Source organism: Dendrobates tinctorius, unplaced genomic scaffold (assembly GCF_039654945.1).
Source record: "Dendrobates tinctorius isolate UK_male_01 unplaced genomic scaffold, ASM3965494v1 ptg000139l, whole genome shotgun sequence".
In the NCBI taxonomy this organism is placed as follows: Eukaryota; Metazoa; Chordata; class Amphibia; order Anura; family Dendrobatidae; genus Dendrobates; species Dendrobates tinctorius.
This window is the reverse complement of record NW_027361807.1, coordinates 1,241,425-1,261,046: the sequence shown is the minus strand read 5'-3', so window position 1 is coordinate 1,261,046 and position 19,622 is coordinate 1,241,425.

Genomic DNA, 19,622 nt, shown 5'->3' with positions numbered 1-19,622 from the left:
AGTTGCCGACGCTGACATGATCCTGACATTATAACTGACCTTTACCATTTTTTTTTCCCTGCTCCCCTTCTCCTGTGTGTGTGATGGATCCTATGCACGCTCTTTCTGAGCAGGTAAAGCATCTGACTCAGATGTCTCAGAGACTCCTGATCGCTGACACTGTGCAGGGGGTTTTATCATCAGGAGCTCGGGAGGTTACAGTAATTTCCCCTGAATCTCCGGTTAAGTTACCGGATACTTTTTCTGGAGATAGAAGGGAATTCAAAGTGTTCAAGGAGGGCTGTAAACTTTTTTTTCATTGAGACCACACTCTTCAGGGGATGAAACTCAGAGAGTAGGGGTCATTATGTCTCTGTTAAGGGGAGCTCCACAGGCTTGGGCTTTTTCCCTTCCTACCACTGCCCCTGAGCATATGACTGTGGATGCATTTTTTGAGGCCTTGGGGCACATTTATGATGAGCCTGATCGGATGCGTATGGCTGAGGACAGGGTGATGAGTGTGTGTCAGGGGAAGCACTCAGCCGAGTGGTTCTGCTCAGAGTTCAGACGCTGGGCTGCTGAGGTCTTCTGGAATGATGCCGCCCTCCAGGGTTTGTTCCGTAGAGGCCTGTCTGAACATCTGAAAGATGCCTTGGCTCTCCACCCTCCGCCTGATTCCCTGAAGGAGGCAATGACACAAGCAGTCCGAATGGATCGCAGGCTACGGGCCAGGGGAGTGATGCAGGTTGAAATCCCATTATTTTCTCAAGGAAGGGGAGCCAGTCTTACATTGGAAACCATGGAGATGGGAACCATCGACTTCAAGGAGAAAGGAAAGACAACGGCGCTTGGGAAAGTGTTGTTTTTTCTGTGGGGATTCCGGACATTGGAAAAAGGATTGCCCTTCTTGTCCACCAACCTGCAAGCAACTGAGCCAGGGTGATTGTCGTGGAGGTCACCCAGACTCTCAGGTACCCTTTTCTCCATTTTCTAATATGTTGTTACAAGTGGAACTTTGTTGTGGGAGTGTCTCCACAACCACTTCTGCTTTCGTGGATTGTGGATCGTCGTTGAACTTTATTGACTCTGACTTGGTGTCCAGGTGTAAGTTAGGGACAGTTAGGTTGGAGAATCCTATCCACGTTGTTGCCATTGACAAAACACCACTGGCTAAGAATGATGTCATATTTCGTACTGAAGAGTTTCTCCTTAAAGTGAGTTCCTTGCACCAGGAGCATATTTCATGTTTTGTTATGGACAATCTGCCTGCGGGACTGGTGTTGGGGTTCCCCTGGTTACAATTACATAATCCTGTGATTAATTGGGAATCTCGGGACATTGTTAAATGGGGTCCCTATTGTTCTGAAAAAAGTCTAGTTATTGTGTCTGTGTCGTCCGTGGGTCTGGAAGGTATTCCGGAGTACCTACAAGACTATAAGGACGTTTTCTCCGAAAAGGAGGCTGAGGTTTTACCACCACACCGCCCATTTGATTGTGCCATTGACCTGGTTCCAGGTGCTAAATTGACCAAGGCCCGCTTGTATAACCTTTCAGGTCCAGAACGGGCTGCGATGAAGGAATACATTTCCGAGAGTCTCCGTAAGGGACACATTTGTCCTTCTGTTTCTCCCATGGTGGCGGGGTTCTTTTTCGTAAAGAAAAAAGGCGGTGGTTTACGCCCATGCCTCGATTTTCCTGAGTTAAATAAGATAACTGTGAGAAATACGTATCCCCTCCCACTTATTCCTGATTTATACAACCAGTTGTCCGGAGCTAAGTGGTTTTTGAAATTAGATCTATGGGGAGCGTGTAACTTTATCCGAGTCCGGGAAGGAGATGAGTAGAAAACTGCTTTTCTCACTACTGAAGGGTTGTTTGAAAATTTGGTCATGCCTTTCGGTCTGATCAATGCTCCAGCGGTCTTCCAAAATTTCATAAATCACGTGTTCTCTGATTTTATTGGACATTTTATGGTGGTGTATTTGGATGACATATTGATCTACTCTCCTGATAAACAGGCTCACATTGGTCATATTTGGGCAGTTCTCCAAAGGCTTCGGGAGAACTGTCTCTTTGCTAAACTAGAGAAATGTTTATTTTTTGTTCAGGAACTGTCTTTTCTGGGGTTCATTGTGTCTGCTGAAGGGTATCGCATGGATCCTAATAAGGTGCAGGCCATTGTCGAGTGGGTTCAACCTTGTGATTTGAAGGCTCTGCAGCGTTTCCTAGGATTCACCAATTATTATTGCAAATTTATAAGGGGGTTCTCACAGGTGGTTAAACCCCTCACAGACATGACTCAAAAGGGGGCCGATATCAAGAATTGGTCAGCCGCAGCGATAGCGGCGTTTCAGTTTTTAAAAAAATGTTTCATGTCTGCTCCGGTTCTTATTCAACCGGACCCCTCTGAACCATTTATTGTTGAGGTGGACGCCTCAGAGGTGAGGGTGGGGGCGGTATTGTCCCAGGGACCCGCCACTTTGACCAATTTGAGACCTTGCGCCTTTTTCTCGAAGAAATTCTCCCCTGCGGAGAGAAACTATGATGTTGGGAATTGAGAACTTCTGGCCGTAAAGTTGGCCTTTGAAGAATGGAGGCATTTTTTAGAGGGGGCTGTCCATCCTATAACCGTAATTACACACCACAAAAACCTAGCTTACATTGAGTCAGCTAAAAGGTTGACTCCCAGACAGGCTAGATGGTCACTTTTTTTTTCCCGATTCAACTTCTCAATCACTTTTCGGCCAGGATCCAAAAATGTCAGAGCTGATGCCTTGTCACGCAGTCTAGATCCGGTGTCCCCCCCCCGAATCTCCATCCTCCATTCTTCAGCCTGGGGTGGTGGTGGCAGGTGTTTCTAATATGTTGGAATGGGAGATTCGGGAAGCCCAGTCTCTTGCACCTCCGGCTAAGCCGGTGGATAAACTTTTCATGCCAGCTCAGTTTCGTCTCAAGGTCCTCCGGGAGTTCCATGACTCAGTTCTGGGTGGACATCCAGGGATCTCGGCTACCCAGAAGGCCATTGCTAGAGTATTCTGGTGGTCTTCTTTAGCCTCTTTTGTTGGGGAATATGTGTCTGCATGTGATGTTTGTGCCCGGGGAATTGGTACCACTGCCAATTCCTGAGAGACCATGGACTCATTTGTCCATGGATTTCATCACCAACCTTCCCCCCTCCAAGGGTAATACCGTCGTTTGGGTTGTGGTGGACAGGTTTAGTAAGCAGGCACATTTTGTACCTTTGGCAGTTCTACCTAATGCGGAAACATTGTCCAGATTGTTTGTTGAGCATGTGGTGTGGTTGCATGGGGTACCCTTGAATGTGGTGTCTGATAGAGGAGTGCAATTTGTTTCCTGATTTTGGAGGGCTTATTGTAAGAGGTTGGGTATTGGTCTGTCCTTTTCATCCGCTTATCATCCAGAGACTAATGGGCAGACCGAGCGGACCAATCAGTCTCTGGAGCAAATTCTGCGTTGCTTGACCTCAGCCCGACAGGATCATTGGTGTTCTGTGTTACCGTTGGCCGAGTTTGCGTTAAACAACCGCATTAACCAGTCTACGGGTACATCTCCCTTTTTCTGCAACTATGGATTTCACCCTCATTTTGGAGAATTTTCCCGTTTGAACTCTGGGTGTCCTGGGGCGGATGAGACTATCCAGCAGTTGGGGGAGGTATGGCGGGAGGTCCAGAGTAACATTACGAAGGCCCAGGACAAATTTAAATTTTTTGCAGACAAAAAATGATCCGCGGGACCGGTGTTTCAGATTGGGGATAAGGTATGGTTATCTACCAAGAATATAAGGCTCAAAGTCCCCTCTGCGAAGCTTGGACCTAAGTTTATAGGTCCCTATGAAATTACCGAAGCGGTTAACCAGGTGGCTTTTTGGTTGCGTCTCCCGCCATCTCTACGGATCCCCAATGTTTTCCATAGGGCCCTTTTGAAACCTATGAGGTCCGGTGGGGAGGGATCATCAGCTTCCCCGCCACCGGTTTTGGTAGACGGGCAGTCTGAGTACGAGGTGGAACGAATTGTCGACTCTAGGTTGGTCCGTCGTGCCCTTCAATATCTGGTACATTGGAAAGGCTACGGTCCTGAAGAACGGTCGTGGGTTCCTGCTCGATCGGTTCATGCGGATCGGTTGGTCTGGGCCTTTCATGCCAAGTATCCTGAGAGACCTGGGGGTCCAGTGGCCCCCCACTGAGAGGAGGGTACTGTCATGATCCAGGACGGGGTTTCGCTTTGGCCCGTCCTGGTCAGACAGGGGGTTAATTGTTTCTGCCTCTCTCTGGCAGAGGGTGGCTATTTAATGCTCACTGGACCTAGGTCCAGTGTCAGTTATACTCCTGCCCTCGGCTGAGCTAGTTGACCTCTTGTGTACGTGTGCCTTGTGCCTGATAACTTGTTGCTTGTTTGGTTTTGATCCGGTTCTGTCCCTGTTACGAGTTCTGCCTGTCCCTCTTGTACCGCACCGCCCTCTCGTGTATGACTCTCTGCTTGTGACTTGATTACTCTCTGCTCGTCCCTTTGGTACCGCACTGCCCTCTCGTGTATGACCTCTGCTTGTCTGACCTGCGTTTTCCTCTCCTCTACTACAGTATTCCTGCAGTAGGTTCATTACATCATCTGCAGTAGTAGGACGCTAAGCCCCGCCCCCTGCAGTCACATGATCGTAGGTCTTGGTACTCCTTACTATTTTCCGTGCCTCAGGTCGTGTCTGCTTAAAACTTCACTACCGTATTGGACCCCGTGCTCTCCCGCAGTGTGGTATTATTATCTTCATTTAATTTGTCTTAAATAAAAAAACACAAAAAGAATTGTCCTAAAGCCAAATTGGATATAATTCCACACCAAACATAAAAAAGAGGGTGGACAAAAGTATTGGCACTGTTCGAAAAATCATGTGATGCTTCTCTAATTTGTGTAATTAACAGCACCTGTAACTTACCTGTGGCACCTAACAGGTGTTGGCAATAACTAAATCACACTTGCAGCCAGTTGACATGGATTAAAGTTGACTCTACCTCTGTCCTGTGTCCTTGTGTGTACCACATTGAGCATGGAGAAAAGAAAGAAGACCAAAGAACTGTCTGAGGACTTGAGAAACCAAATTGTGAGGAAGCATGAGCAATCTCAAGGCTACAAGTCCATCTCCAAAGACCTGAATGTTCCTGTGTCTACCGTGCGCAGTGTCATCAAGATATTTAATGCCCATGGCACTGTGGCTAACCTCCCTAGATGTGGACGGAAAAGAAAAATTGAGAAGAGATTTCAACGCAAGATTGTGCAGATGTTGGATAAAGAACCTCGACTAACATCCAAACAAGTTCAAGCTGCCCTGCAGTCCGAGGGTACAACAGTGTCAACCCATACTATCCGTCGGCGTCTGAATGAAAAGGGACTGTATGGTAGGAGACCCAGGAAGACCCCACTTCTTACCCCGAGACATAAAAAAGCCAGGCTGGAGTTTGCCAAAACTTACCTGAAAAAGCTTAAAACATTTTGGAAGACTGTTCTCTGGTCAGATGAGACAAAAGTAGAGCTTTTTGGGCAAAGGCATCAACATAGAGTTTACAGGAGAAAAAAAGAGGCATTCAAAGAAAAGAACACGGTCCCTACAGTCAAACATGGCGGAGGTTCCCTGATGTTTTGGGGTTGCTTTGCTGCCTCTGGCACTGGACTGCTTGACTGTGTGCATGGCATTATGAAGTCTGAAGACTACCAACAAATTTTGCAGCATAATGTAGGACCCAGTGTGAGAAAGCTGGGTCTCCCTCAGAGGTCATGGGTCTTCTAGCAGGGCAATGACCCAAAACACACTTCAAAAAGCACTAGAAAATGGTTTGAGAGGAAGCACTGGAGACTTCTAAGGTGGCCAGCAATGAGTCCAGACCTGAATCCCATAGAACACCTGTGGAGAGATCTAAAAATGGCAGTTTGGAGAAGGCACCCTTCAAATATCAGGGACCTGGAGCAGTTTGCCAAAGAAGAATGGTCTAAAATTCCAGCACAACATTGTAAGAAACTCATTGATTGTTATCGGAAGCGGTTGGTCGCAGTTATTTTGGCTAAAGGTTGTGCAACCAAGTATTAGGCTGAGGGTGCCAATACTTTTGTCTGGCCCATTTTTGGAGTTTTGTGTGAAATGATCAATGTTTAGCTTTTTGCTTCATTCTCTTTTGTTTTTTCATTTAAGACAAATTAAATGAAGATAATAATACCAAAGAATTTGTATTTGCAATCATTTTCAGGAAGAAACTGAGTATTATCTGACAGAATTGCAGCGGTGTCAATACTTTTGGCCACAACTGCACCTTATAAAGCAGCTGAAAATTAGCATTTAAAAACCGCAGGTATCATTATTTGCAGCATTTTGCAGAAGAAAAGTCATGGACAGCAGCTCAACTTTATTAGCATGCACAAAAACACACAAGTTAGCCCAAAAAACTCACCAAAAGAAGCGCCAAAACCGCAACAGAAAATGCACCAAAAACGTACCTAAACCTGCTTTTTTGCCGCAGAAAAAATGCCCAGTGTGAACATACTAGCAAACTGGTGTCAATAACTTCGCTAAGTCTATGTGCGCACTTTGCGGATTTGCTTGTGGAAATTTCTGCGTGGTTTCTGCCTCTCTTGGCAGAATACTCAGCTGAAATTCCATGCGGATTTGATAAGTTTTTGATGCGGATGTGATGCAGATTTTCAGGCAGTTTTTCATGCGGATTTGTAAGCTAAATAAAGATATGTTATTAAAAAAAAAAAGAAATTGTGATGTCATTTCCTTGTTCAACCTCATCTTTTTCATTTTCCATTGAAGACCAAAACATCATTACATACCATTTTCAAATATAATGCTTACACACACAAAACAAATATAAGTGACTATTATATACAGTTGTACTCATAAGTTTACATACCTCAGCAGAATTTTTGCTTTCTTGGCCTTTTTTTCAGAGAATATGAATGATAACAGCAAAACTTTTTCTCTACTCATGGTTAGTGGTTGAGTGAAGCCATTTATTGTCAAACTACTGTGCTTTCTCCTTTTAAATCATAGTGACAAACCAAAACATCCAAATGACCATGATCAAAAGTTCACATACCCTTGTGATTTTGGCTTGATAACATGCACAGAAGTTGACACAAATGGGTTTGAATGGCTACTAAAGTTAACATCCTTGTCATAATCCAGGTTGGATTATGACAGATTTTGCACAAGTAACCTTTTTTTTCCTTTATGCTGCTGGCTTAAAGTTAGTTTTGCCCCCAGTGGCCATTAGGGTCATTACACTGTGGTTGTTTTAGTTCTAGTTTTGCCCCGGTGGCTGTTAGGGTCATTGCACTCTGGTTACTTTGGTTCAGTTGCCCCCGGTGGCCGCTGGTGTTATTGCACGTGATAATGAAGCAGGTGTGATTCCCTGGCTGCTACCTATTAAGGAGTAGCAGGTGGTCTCACTCAGGGTTGGTGTTTATTGCTCATTTCCAACCAAGTCTGGTGAAGGAAGGAACTACAGAGAGGAGTTCCTGGCAGCTCAGGGGAGCTCTGGTGTAATAGCTTCAGGCGGAAGCTGAATTCAGGTGTCGAGCTTCAGGGGTGAAGCTGAACTTTGGTGGTGTACTCTGTTGCTGGGAGCAATAGCAACAGAGCAAAGCTAAGTGGTGTTTTTCCCTTTTTGTTACTTTCCTTGAGTGTGTATTAGTGCAGTGGTGGGATTAGTTTCTGCACCGTCCAGTTCACTAGAAAGGGATAGGTGCAGGGCGAGCTAGGGATTTGAGGTATCCAGCTCGTCGCCAGGTGCAGAACCTGCCTAGGGATTGTCAGGAGTGTAGGGACACTGACTCAGGGGAGTGCAGGTGGTCTCCACTTCCCCGTTCCCTATTGCAGGGCCCTCCATTGTAACGGTTTCCCCGGTGTTTCCCTTAACTCTGTTTAAATTCGCCCTGCTGGAGATGGTGTATCCAGGTTCACAGGTGTTATAGAAATTCGCCATGCTGGAGGCGGTGTATCCAGTCACACGTGACATCACAGTCCTCACCTGTGACCTGTTTGATTGTAATCAGTGTGTGTCCATAAAAGCTGAGTGAGTTTCTGGGATCCACACAGAGTCTTGCATTTTTCATCCAGCCACTGACGTTTCTGGATTGTAAGTCATGGGGAAAGCAAAAGAATTGTCAACGATCTACGGGAAAAGCTAGTTGAACTGTATAAAACATGAAAGGGATACAAAAAAGATATCCAAGGAGTTCATAATGCCAATCGGCAGTGTTTAAACTGTGATTAACAAATGGAAAATCAGGGGCTCTGTAGATCAGCAGACATTTCATCCACAACTGCCAGGAAAATTGTTCGTGATGCAAAGAAAAACCTACAAATAACATCAGTTGAAATACTGGACTTTCTGAAAACTAGTGGTGTGGCTGTTTCAAGTTGCACAATCATTATTATTATTATTTATATAGCACCCTTAATTCCATGGTGCTGTACATGTGATGTGGTTACATCAAAATACAAATATTACTTACAGTAAACAAACTAACAATGACAGACTGGTACAGAGGGAGACCCTGCCCTTGTGTGCTTACATTCTACAGGATTATGGGGAAGGAGACAGTAGGTCAGGAGTTGCAGTAGCTTCGATGGTGTTGAGGTGGCCGCATGGTCAGTACAGGTTATAAGCTTTTTTGAAGAGGTGGGTTTTCAGGTTCCTTCTGGAAGGATCCAAATGTGGTGGATAACCGGACGTGTTGGAGCTCTGTCTCCTTTTGTACGCACGGTGACAGAATACCTGGCAGAACTGCTATCTATTGGGCAACCAGACCCCCTGGTCACAGCCGCCCCTATCATACCTCCCAACTTTTGAAGAAGGGAAAGAGGGAGAAAGACAGCGGCACGCGCAGCGCGCCACTGCAAATTTTAGGCCACGCCCCGGCCACATCCATTTTGCAACTAGTCACACCCATGTCCACGCCCAACCGCACCCATTTAGCACTGTTGATCACACTGACTGGTACTGAGGGCACAGTGGCTGGCATTATGGGCATACTGACTGGCACTAAAGAAGAGAGAAAAAAGAAAACAGAGAGAAAGAAAGGAGAGCGAGAGAGAAAGAAAGAACAGAGAGAGAAAGAAAGAGGGGAAAGAAAGAACAGAGAGAGAAAGAAAGAAGTAAAGAAAAGAAAGAAAGAACAGAGAGAAAGAAAGAGTGGAAAGAAAAAGAAAGAAAGAGGGGAAAGAAAGAACAGAGAGAGAGAAAGAAGAAGGAAAGATTAGAGAGAGAAAGAAAGAACAGAGAGAGAGGAAGAAAATGAGGGAAAGACAGAACAGAGAATGAGAAAGAAATAACAGAGAAAGAAAGAAAAAGAGAGAAGAAATAAAGAAAGATTCTATAAAGATACTATAGCAGCCCGGCTCCCATTGTAGTGCCCACCTGAGCCTCCCGGTGCAGGACATATCATGATCCGCTCACATGGCCGGCATCCCCGATTCCAAGGCGATCCTGCTGTCTGCGCTGTCGGAGGAGGACATGGTGATGGAACTGAAGCATTCCTAGTTCCGTCACAATCCCCTCATGAAATTATCTAATTTCCGGTCAGCTTCCAGGATATCACTTCCGGTGGAACGTCATGTGTGCGTTTTACTCCTGGGTCCGTGGGAAAAGCCCGCTTTGTATGCTTCGTACACACTTGGCTCCGCACATCCCGTACACATATGGCTCCACTCCATACACACGCAGCTCCACTCCGTACACACGCAGCTCCTCTCCGTACACCTCATACACACACGGCTCCGCTCTGTACACCTGGTACACACGCGACTCCGCTCCGTACACCTCGTACACATGCGGCTCCGCTCCGTACACCTCATACACACACAGCTCTGCTACATCTATCCTGTAAACCCCTCCTGACCCCACACATATCAGGCACATTGCGGCCCCCCAGCAAGCCTCAGCTCAGGGCCTCAGGCAGATGGCGGCTCCGCAGCCAGCCTCAGCTCAGGGCCTCAGGCAGATGGCGGCCCCCCAGCCAGCCTCAGCTCAGGGCCTCAGGCAGATGGCGGCCCCGCAGCCAGCCTCAGCTCAGGGCCTCAGGCAGATTGCGGCCCCCCCAGCCAGCCTCAGCTCATTGCCTCAGGCAGATTGCGGCCCCCCAGCCAGCCTCAGCTCAGGGCCTCAGGCAGATTGCGGCCCCCCAGCCAGCCTCAGCTCAGGGCCTCAGGCAGATTGCGGCCCCCCAGCCTGCCTCAGCTCAGGGCCTCAGGCAGATTGCGGCCCCCCAGCCAGCCTCAGCTCAGCCTCAGGGCCTCAGGCAGATGGCGCCCGCCGCCCGACCTCCCCACCCCCAGGCCCTCTTTATAACTAAACTCACCCCTGCCCCGGCCAACTTACTGGAGTCTGGACCTGTCCTGAAGCCTGCCCTGAACCAGCGTGCAGGGGTAGGAGACTCGCAGCAGCAGCCGCTCCTGGATTCCTGCTGCTGCCCTGGACGTCGTCGCCGATGATAGGACGCGACACAGTGAGACGTGAGTAGGCGATGCCTGCCCTGCAGGCAACCATTGATGGCACAGCGCGCTCTCTCCGGCTCCGCCCTCAAAGAACGCGCCGCGACGTGCAGTTTCATGTCACCGCGCATTCTTAACCCCTAGGGTGCCAGTGCCACTCCAAAATCTGCAGCGCGAGCCGCGCACCTTTGAAGCCACCGCCGTGCCCGCAAATTTAAAGGGCCGGCGGCGGGTAAAAGAGGCCGGTGGCCGCCGCATTAGCCTGCGGCCCACAACGGGCTAATAAATAGCGGCCCACCGGGAAAATGCCCGGTTGGGCAGATTACCAATCCGGGCCTGGAAGGAGGTCTTGGGAGGACCAGAGATTACGTGAGGGAAGGTATTGAGAGATTAGTTCAGAAATATACAGAGGAGAAAGGATATGAATGGCTTTGTAGGTCAGTGTTAGTAGTTTAAACTTCATACGCTGGGAAATAGGGAGCCAGTGAAGGGATTTGCAAAGCGGGGAAGCAGGAGAGTAGCGAGGAGAGAGATTAATTAGTCGGGCAGCAGAATTAAGGACAGACTGGAGGGGTGCAAGAGTGTTAGAAGGTATGCCACAGAGGAGGATTTTGCAGTAGTCAAGGCGGGAGATTATATAGGGCATGCACAAGCATTTTGGTAGAGTGAGGGTTGAGGAAAGAATGGATTCTAAAAATATTTTTGACCTGGAGGCGACAGGAGGTGGCGAGAGCTTGGATGTGCGGATTGAAGGACAGCGCAGAGTCAAGGGTTAATCCGAGGCAGTGGAAAGTGTGAATTCATTTATTGTGATAGCTAGATCAGGTAGGGAAGGTATGCGAGATGGAGGAAAGATAATTAGTTCTGATTTGTCCACATTGAGCATCAGGAAGTGAGAGGAGAAGAAGGAGGATATGGCTGATAGACACTCTGGGATTCTGGAGAGCAAAGAGGTGACATCAAGGCTAGAGAGGTAGATCTGAGTGTCATAAGCATATAAATGGTACTGGAAGCCATAGGACTTTATGAGTTGTCCCAGGCCAAGGGTATAGATAGGGAAGAGAAGGGGTCCTAGGACATAGCCTTGAGGGACACCAATAGAGAGGGGGTGAGATGAGGAGGTAGTGTGGGAGTAGGAAAAGCTAAATGTGCGATTGGTAAGGTATGAGGAGATCCAGGATAGGGAAAGGTCTTTGACACCAAAGGAAGAGAGGATCTGTAGTAGGAGGCAGTGGTCAACTGTGTCAAAGGCAGAGGACAGGTCTAGAAGGAGGAGTATAGAGAATTGTCTGTTAGCTTTGGCTGTAAGTAAGTCATTAGTAAGTTTGGTCAGGGCAGTCTCAGTGGAACGGTGGGGACAGAAGCCAGATTGTAGGTTGTCGAAGCGCAAGTTAGATGCAAAGTGAGAGGAAAGTTCAGCGTGGACGTGCTGCTCATGGAGTTTGGAAACAAATGGGAGCAAAGATATGGGGCGATAGCTGGACATAGCGCTTGGGTCAAGGGATGGCTTTTTGAGGATAGGTGTGATTGTGGCATGTTTGAAAGCAGAGGGGGAGGTACCAGAAGTTAGTGATAGGTTGAAGAGATGGGCTAGTGTGGCACCCCTGAGGGTTCCGTCGCCACAGAGGTACTGCACCTCACCCAGAGGTGTGGTATCCCACTGTCAGGTAAGGAGGGAGCACCCCACAGGACTCCAACACCTACATCCCAGCACATATCACACAGCAGGGATCCGTCGGTTCTCACAGGCTGCCCTGCTGGGTGTCAGGGTCCTGACAGCGCCGGCGTACAGCCTCCGCTAAGCAGGGACTCACCCGCACCGTAGGGACTCCTGGGGACAAGAATAGCCAGAAAATAAAGATGCACGGGACCTGAATGTAGAAGTTTAGAAAGCAGGCACAGGACCTACGGTCATGTGAACGGTCATGTGACTGCAAGGGGGCGGGGCTTAGCGTCCTGCTTTCAAAGAAGGTAGAAAACTCAAAGTCGGGCAAAGCGGGGGTCATGCACAATACAGGCAAGCGAGGTACAGGAGGGATAAACAGACGGGAGCTCAGACAAAGCCAAAGGTCATACACAAGATATCAATACAGTACCAGGGATGAGACAGAACGGATAGTCAGAGCAAAGCAGAGATCAAAACCAAACAGACGTAGAAGGACCCAGGGAGAATCCAAAGCAATATCCAGAGAACAGACCGAGTCGTACACAGAGAATCAAGCAACCAGAACACAGCACTAACACACTCAGGGGTCACCACACAATGCCAAGGGCGAAAGTATAACTGACGGGGGATGGGAGCTTACTGAGGCTATAAGAAGTCTCCCCAGAACCAATGAGAGGCCACCAATATACTGTAGGTCCCAGGTGTGCAGGTGAGAGTCTGCACTGAGATCAGAACATTAACCCCAGAAGTGCCGGTCACCCAGCACTGGTATCATGACACTGGGTAGGAAAGGGGGTTGGGAGGTGGGTGGGGTGTAACAGAAGGAGAGCGGGAAGAACAGTGCAGAGAGAGGCATAACATCAGGAGGAAGTGAAAGGGAGCAGACGTGCAGACTAGCAGCTCCCTGGAATGTTGGAGGAGAGAGACAGAAAGAAGCTCCCAGAGGGGAGTAGAAGGGGTCTCAGGGGCACGGGAAGTGCTGATGCCACCCGTGGGGCCCAATCCAGTAGTGGAGAGACCAGGTCGTAATGGGGTACCGGACCCCTAGTCCAGTGAAATAATCATCAGACTCAGCTGGCAAGCTGGAGGTAGAGGCACCTGCAGGTCTCTTGACACAAGCCACAGTTATCTTTGCTGGAAAGGCAGCCATAGAGGAACAAAGGAACACAGAGAAAACATTACCCGACAAGGTCCGCGGCTGCTGGCCTGGGACACTGACTGTGAGGTGTTGGGCAGAAGAGGTGAGAAACCAACACAGTAAGACGGCCAGGAAAAGCACACACTGAATTGAGTCCTGGCTAGGTGTATCCTGATCTACCTGGGAGTTTGCTGGACCCTCACCTGGAAGACACGGCACCAAGCGGGCATCTGTGCTGCAGCAAGAACTGTGAGTAAAGCTTTGGAACTGCACCCAGCTGTGTCCTCCAATTATTCCTGCGTCACCTACCCAACTTTGCCACATCTATCATCACTGAACACCTACTTAGCCCTGTTACATCCATTGCCAAGTACTACATCTCTTCTATTACAATTGCCCTGGGACAAAGCTCTGCCTGCGGAGAGCTATACCAACTCTGCTGCATCACCATCAGTCCCAGAGGATGTGATCTTCAGCGCTGGTCACCTCTGACCAGAAACCACAGGTGGCGTCACTTACACTTTATAAACTTTATCACAAATTCTTTATAAACTTTATCTCCCTTGTAAATATCCCCTTTTATTGGACGCCCAGGGCCACAGACCGGGTCACCGCTGCCGTGACACTGCCCCTTTAAGAAGCGATCCACTAGGGATGGGATAAGTGTAGTGGTGAGGTTGGGGAGAAGGTGGGATGGGGTCAAGTGCACAAGTGGTGATGTGTGATTTGGAGAAAAGATGAGCAAGCTCTCCGTCAGTGATTTTGGAGAGGGAAGTTTTGGGGTTAGGGCATTGGTCTGGCATACAAATGGGTTGTAGTGGTCAGACAACAAAGACTTGCCTTGTTTGGTCTATCTTATTTTTGAAGTGCGTGGCAAAGTCCTTGGCAGAGATTAGGGAAGCCGGTGGGGGCAGTGGTGGGCAGAGGAGGGAGATAAAAGTGTTGAACAACTGTTTGGGTTTATGAGATAAGGAAGATACAAGGGATGTAAAGTAGGCCTGTTTATCAGAGGTGAGAGCTGATTTGAATGCAAGCATTGCTTGTTTGAATGAGGTGAATTCGTCTTGAGAGTGCGTTTTCTTCCAACGCCGCTCTGTAATTCTGGATACTTGCCAAAGCTTTTTAGTGAGGTTGTTGTGCCAGGGTTGTCTATTGATTCATCGCACTCTGCTATGCATGACAGGGGCGACCGAGTTGATGGCTGATGCAAAAGTGACATTGTAGAAACTAGTGGCAGTGTCTGTGTCGTGGAGTGAAGATATGGAGGACAGTCGTAGAATAGATAACCATCAAAGAACTAAAGAGAGCTTACATCCTCATAAAGGTAAGCGTAAATGCATGGTAAAACATAAGGACAAAAGGTACTTATGCCTAGTTTATGCAAAAGTGAAAATAACTTTATTAAGTCACGTAAACAAACAGGGCATGAAAAAAGTGCATACAATAAATACCATACACATAATAAGAGAGTAATAAAAATCAGTGGATAATGATGCAACTATGGTGTGACTAGACAGGCATCAGACTAGTAGTCCAACAAGGGAGAAAAAAGATAGTAACGCAAGATAAAATATGTATAAAAATCCCTTAGTTCCACAAGTATGGGCAAAAGAGTGACCACAGCAGAGGAGGAAAGGAGAGGTATATGTAAACAAATGCTAGGGGGGATACTAGAGTGAATCCATTTCCAAAAGGAAAAGGGAGTCAAATAATCATATGTGGATCACTAAAAATCACAAATATGGTCTAAAACTCCGCCAAAACTCCAATAATCAATAAGAAAGATGTATTAAACTACTAAGGTCACAAAAGGTTCTTACCCATAATGCGATGCCTGTACGTCACGCCGAGGCCCCGACGTACATTTCGCTATACGCTTCCTCGGGGGGCAGTGTGTCTCTTTGCCAAAAGAATACCTTTAAATATCCCTCCCAGATAGAGTGGACCAATAGAGTAATCACGAAATTAATTGAGAGTCGCGTGATGTAAGCGCATGGAGGTGGGACATCCGGCCACACACCGTCACCTCCGCCGTCAGGTACGATGCGTGTCAGGAACAATAGCTCTGATGACGTCAGTGACACACAAAGGCCCAAATAGACGTCATACGGTGCGGAGGAATGCCGGAGGAATCACCGACATGCGCAAACGCGGTGCACAAATCCCTATTAATGAAGTGAATACAAATTACACCACCTCGCTTAAAATACAGCACATTTATAGTATTGCCAGTACAGATGGCGGTGGTCATATTAGTAAAGGGCAAATGTATGGGCTACAACACTAAAAATATGGCACACAATATTATCTATATAAACACAAGTGGCCATATTAATTAAGGACAAATATAAGGGCACCATTACAAATCACAACAAGAGAGGTGGGTAATACAAATAAGGGCATATGATGGTATAAAAAGGTGCCCATAGAACAATATATAGCAAAGCTATATCAGGATAAAAATCCATCCCTCATATCCATAATCAGAAAATCAAAAATACCACATAAGAAAGTCAAAAGGACCATCAAAGGACGATTTATCAATAATAAAACATAAAAAGAAAGGGAAAAAAAAGAAATAAAGATAAAAGGACAAAGGACAAAGAATAATAACATAAATCCTACATACCTTGTTCCCCGGTTGGACTACTAGTCTGATGCCTGTCTAGTCACACCATAGTTGCATCATTAGCCACTGTTTTTTTTATCTCTTATTATGTGTAATGTGTATGGTATTTATTGTATGCACTTTTTCATGCCCTGTTTGTTTACATGACTTAATAAAGTTATTTGCACTTTTGCATAAACTAGGCATTAGTACCTTTTTGTCCTTGCCTTTTACCATGCATTTAAGCTTACCTTTATGGGGATGTAAGCTCTCTTTAGTTCTTTGATGGTTATTTATAATTTATGGAGAGTATCTCATTTTTCTACATTGATTTCTACATTGATCTTGAATCCTGGCTATGTTTTCATAATATTCTTCAGTCGTAGAATAGAGTCAGACAGTGTGTGAATGTCTAGATGTGTGAGGTTTCTGCGGGGGTGTGCATGTTGCTGGACATGAGTGACCGGTGAGGAGGACAGGGATGAGATAGTGAATAAATGGTGGTCAGATAGAGGGAGAGGGAAGGTTGTGAAGTTAGATAAGTAGAAGAGACAGGTGAAGACCAGGTCTAATGTATGTGACCCGCCCCAGAGGCAGTAGGGTACTCGGTGCCGGGCCCGTTGATTTCAATGGGAGATGTCACAGTGGCAGTGACCCGGTCCGTGGCCTCAGGCAGTCAATGTAAAAGGGGTAGAGTGATGGGAATAGAGTTATTGAGATGATTTGTGACGCTACCTGTGGTTTCTGGTCAGTTTGACCAGTGCTGCAGGGTAGCTTCTCTAGGACAGATGGTGTGGTACAGCAATGATGTTGGAGCTCCCCACAGATGGAGCTGTAGTCCCAGGGCAGTAGTAATAGGTGTTGAGGGAGAGGGTGCAGTGTTAGGCACAGAGATGCAGCAGTGCTGAAGGGGTTGCAGGAAGAAGGCAATAACACAACAGGGTGCAGTTTCCTTTACCTTTACGGTGCTTTGTCAGTGCAGTCCAGGATCCAGATCACAGATGGAACAGGAGTTAATCAGCCTGGGAGCAACTTAGCAATCTCTCTATGCAGATGGGTTGTGTAATCTCCTTCCTAGCGCTTATCTGAGGTACTTGCAGTACTGAGTTACACTGAAGTCCCCCTTGCTTGCTCTCTTTAGAATGCCCCTCATATGGCAGGCAGCCGTAGCCTTCTATCTCTTCTGGCTCACACACGTTACTGCTGTGCCTCCGAGTCTTAGTTGGGAACAGAGCATTTACAGCCTTCTGGTCCTCCGGTTTCTGCTGCAGGAGCATCAGCATCCATACAACTTCGGATACCGGACTCCGAACTATGCGCTTGAAGCCAGAAGTGAGCCTGAATTCCCCTCAATCCTCCAGCTCCTCTTTTCCACATCCACACACTTTGCCCTCCTCACAGAACTGACCTAACTTCCCCTTCCTGGCCCCCAGAGAGCAGCTCCTCCCCCAGTTTGGTTCTGAGCTCCCTCTGCTGGCCTGGAGTGGGAACTGTGCTGTGTGTTGTATTTAACTGACAGAGAGACCCTTTGTTGCTTCCAAGCATGACATCAACCTTCCTAGGAGGAAGGTAATGCCACTGTGGCGACCATACTCCTGGGGCGCCACATTCCCCCCTAGTGCAATTCAGTACTCCCAGACTGAAGGAAACATGCAAAACATAATAACAAATGAACAATTGTAACTGTTACAAGATTTCAAAAATGAAAAATTACAAAAACCAAAGCTCAAAAATAGTCCTTTTGACGATTAGTCCATGCGTCAATGTCCATGGTCCATTTCTTGAGCAGTTTGTAACTATGTACAAGTAGAGTTTTGGCCACACATAGTCCTGTGACCCAATTGTCCATCAAAAACAAACTGATATTGCTCAAAAGATTCTTACAGAGTCTCTGTAGGCACATAAGCTTGAAAAGTTGCATATTTACAGTTTACCATTCACTTAACTTATTTATATATGAAACTTTAGGGGTGGTATACCTTGGGTACTGCGGACAGACCTACGTAGCACTGGCGTTGTTGGGTACCTCACTGGATGCCTTGTATTAACTACTACTGGTGTAGTGTGTTGTACTGGCTACACTACTGGTGGTTCTGCGTACTAGATTTCCTAGGACCACTTCTACTCACCGTGGGCATGACAGATTCACCACTGGCAGGGCGAGGATTCTCTTGCTCCACTGCTGGTGTGGCATCCGCTGCCTGTAGTCACTTCTTCTTGCACTACCAGTTGGGGAAGGGTCAAAACTGGTACCACTATGGCCTGATTCGCTCTAGTCCAATTTGCAGGGAATTCTCTGAGTACAGTGCTGACCTTTTCTTCTTCCTCTATGGGCTGAAGGTTGTTTTGCTCTTCCATCCTGTCCTTTAGTTGGTCAGTGCACAGTTTCAGATGATGCCTCGATACTGCTGATGAGGTTTCTCCCCCATCCTTACTGATAAAGCACAGTTTGGTGTTGTCAAAGTTTGATGGTAGGATGGTGTAGGGTTCAGCTTCCCATTGGTCATCCAATTTATGCATCCTCCTTTTACTCTTTAGAACCTGTTCTCCTGGTGACAAGGGAACTGCAGGTGCATGTTGATTGTAGTTCTTTTCCTGTTTTTGTCTCGCCTGAGCTATACTCTTTTCTACGCACTCTTGTACTCTTCGGTATTGTTGCTGCCTCTCTGTGTCCCAGTCAGCATCTGGTGATGTCACCTCAGGTGTAAGGACTCCCATATCCAAATCAATAAGCAGCTTGCCAGGCCTCGCTCTCATTATGTAGGCTGGAGTGCAGTTGGTGGAATTCACAGGAATGTGATTGTATAGGTCTACCAGATCTGGCAACTTCTCTGGCCACAGATTCCTCTCTTCCAAAGGCAAGGTCTTCAGTACATCGATCACCACTTGATTCATCTTTTCACACATGCCATTGGTCTGTGGATGGTACAGTGTTGGCCTGATCTTCTTGCAACCGTACAAGTTACAGAATTCCTGGAACACTTCTGCCTCAAAGGCTGGACCTTGATCTATAAGTACTCTCTCGGGATATCCGGGTGGTCGACAAAAGTGCTGTTGGAATGCTCAGGCTGCTGTCCTGGCTGTTTGATCCTTGACAGGCACGACTACCAGGAATCTCGAGTAGTGGTCAACGATGGTAAGAGCATAAACGTAGCCTGAACGGCTTGGGACCAGCTTCACATGGTCCAGGGCTACTAACTCGAGTGGCTGTTTGGTTATTATTGGCTGCAAAGGAGCTCGCTGGCTGTTACGGTCCTTCTTGCGCAGGTTACATTGTCCACACTCCCGGCACCAATTTTCAATGGCCTTTCTCATACCAGCCCAATAGAATCTCTCCCGGAGCAAGGCCTCCAACTTCTTCCATCCGAAGTGTCCAGCTCCATTGTGGTATGCTTCCAAGACCATTGATGCCTCCCTCTTTGGGACTACCACCTGCCAGACCAACTCATGAGTGCGGGCATTGATACTCCTCCGACACAGCTTTCCCTCATAGATGAACAGCCTGCCTCTTTCCTTCCACAACTGCTGGGTTTCTTCAGGAGCATCTGGACCTGGGCGTGAGTCAGCTTGTGACAGTAGCTCCTTTACCAGGTGGACTGCGGGGTCGCTATCCTGCGTTTCTGCCCAGTCATGATGAGGAAATTGATTTAGGGTGGCCTCTTTCATGATAGATCGTCTGTTTCTCACTCCTTGGGCACGTTGGGCTGCAATTGGCTGGTGAAAGGCAGGT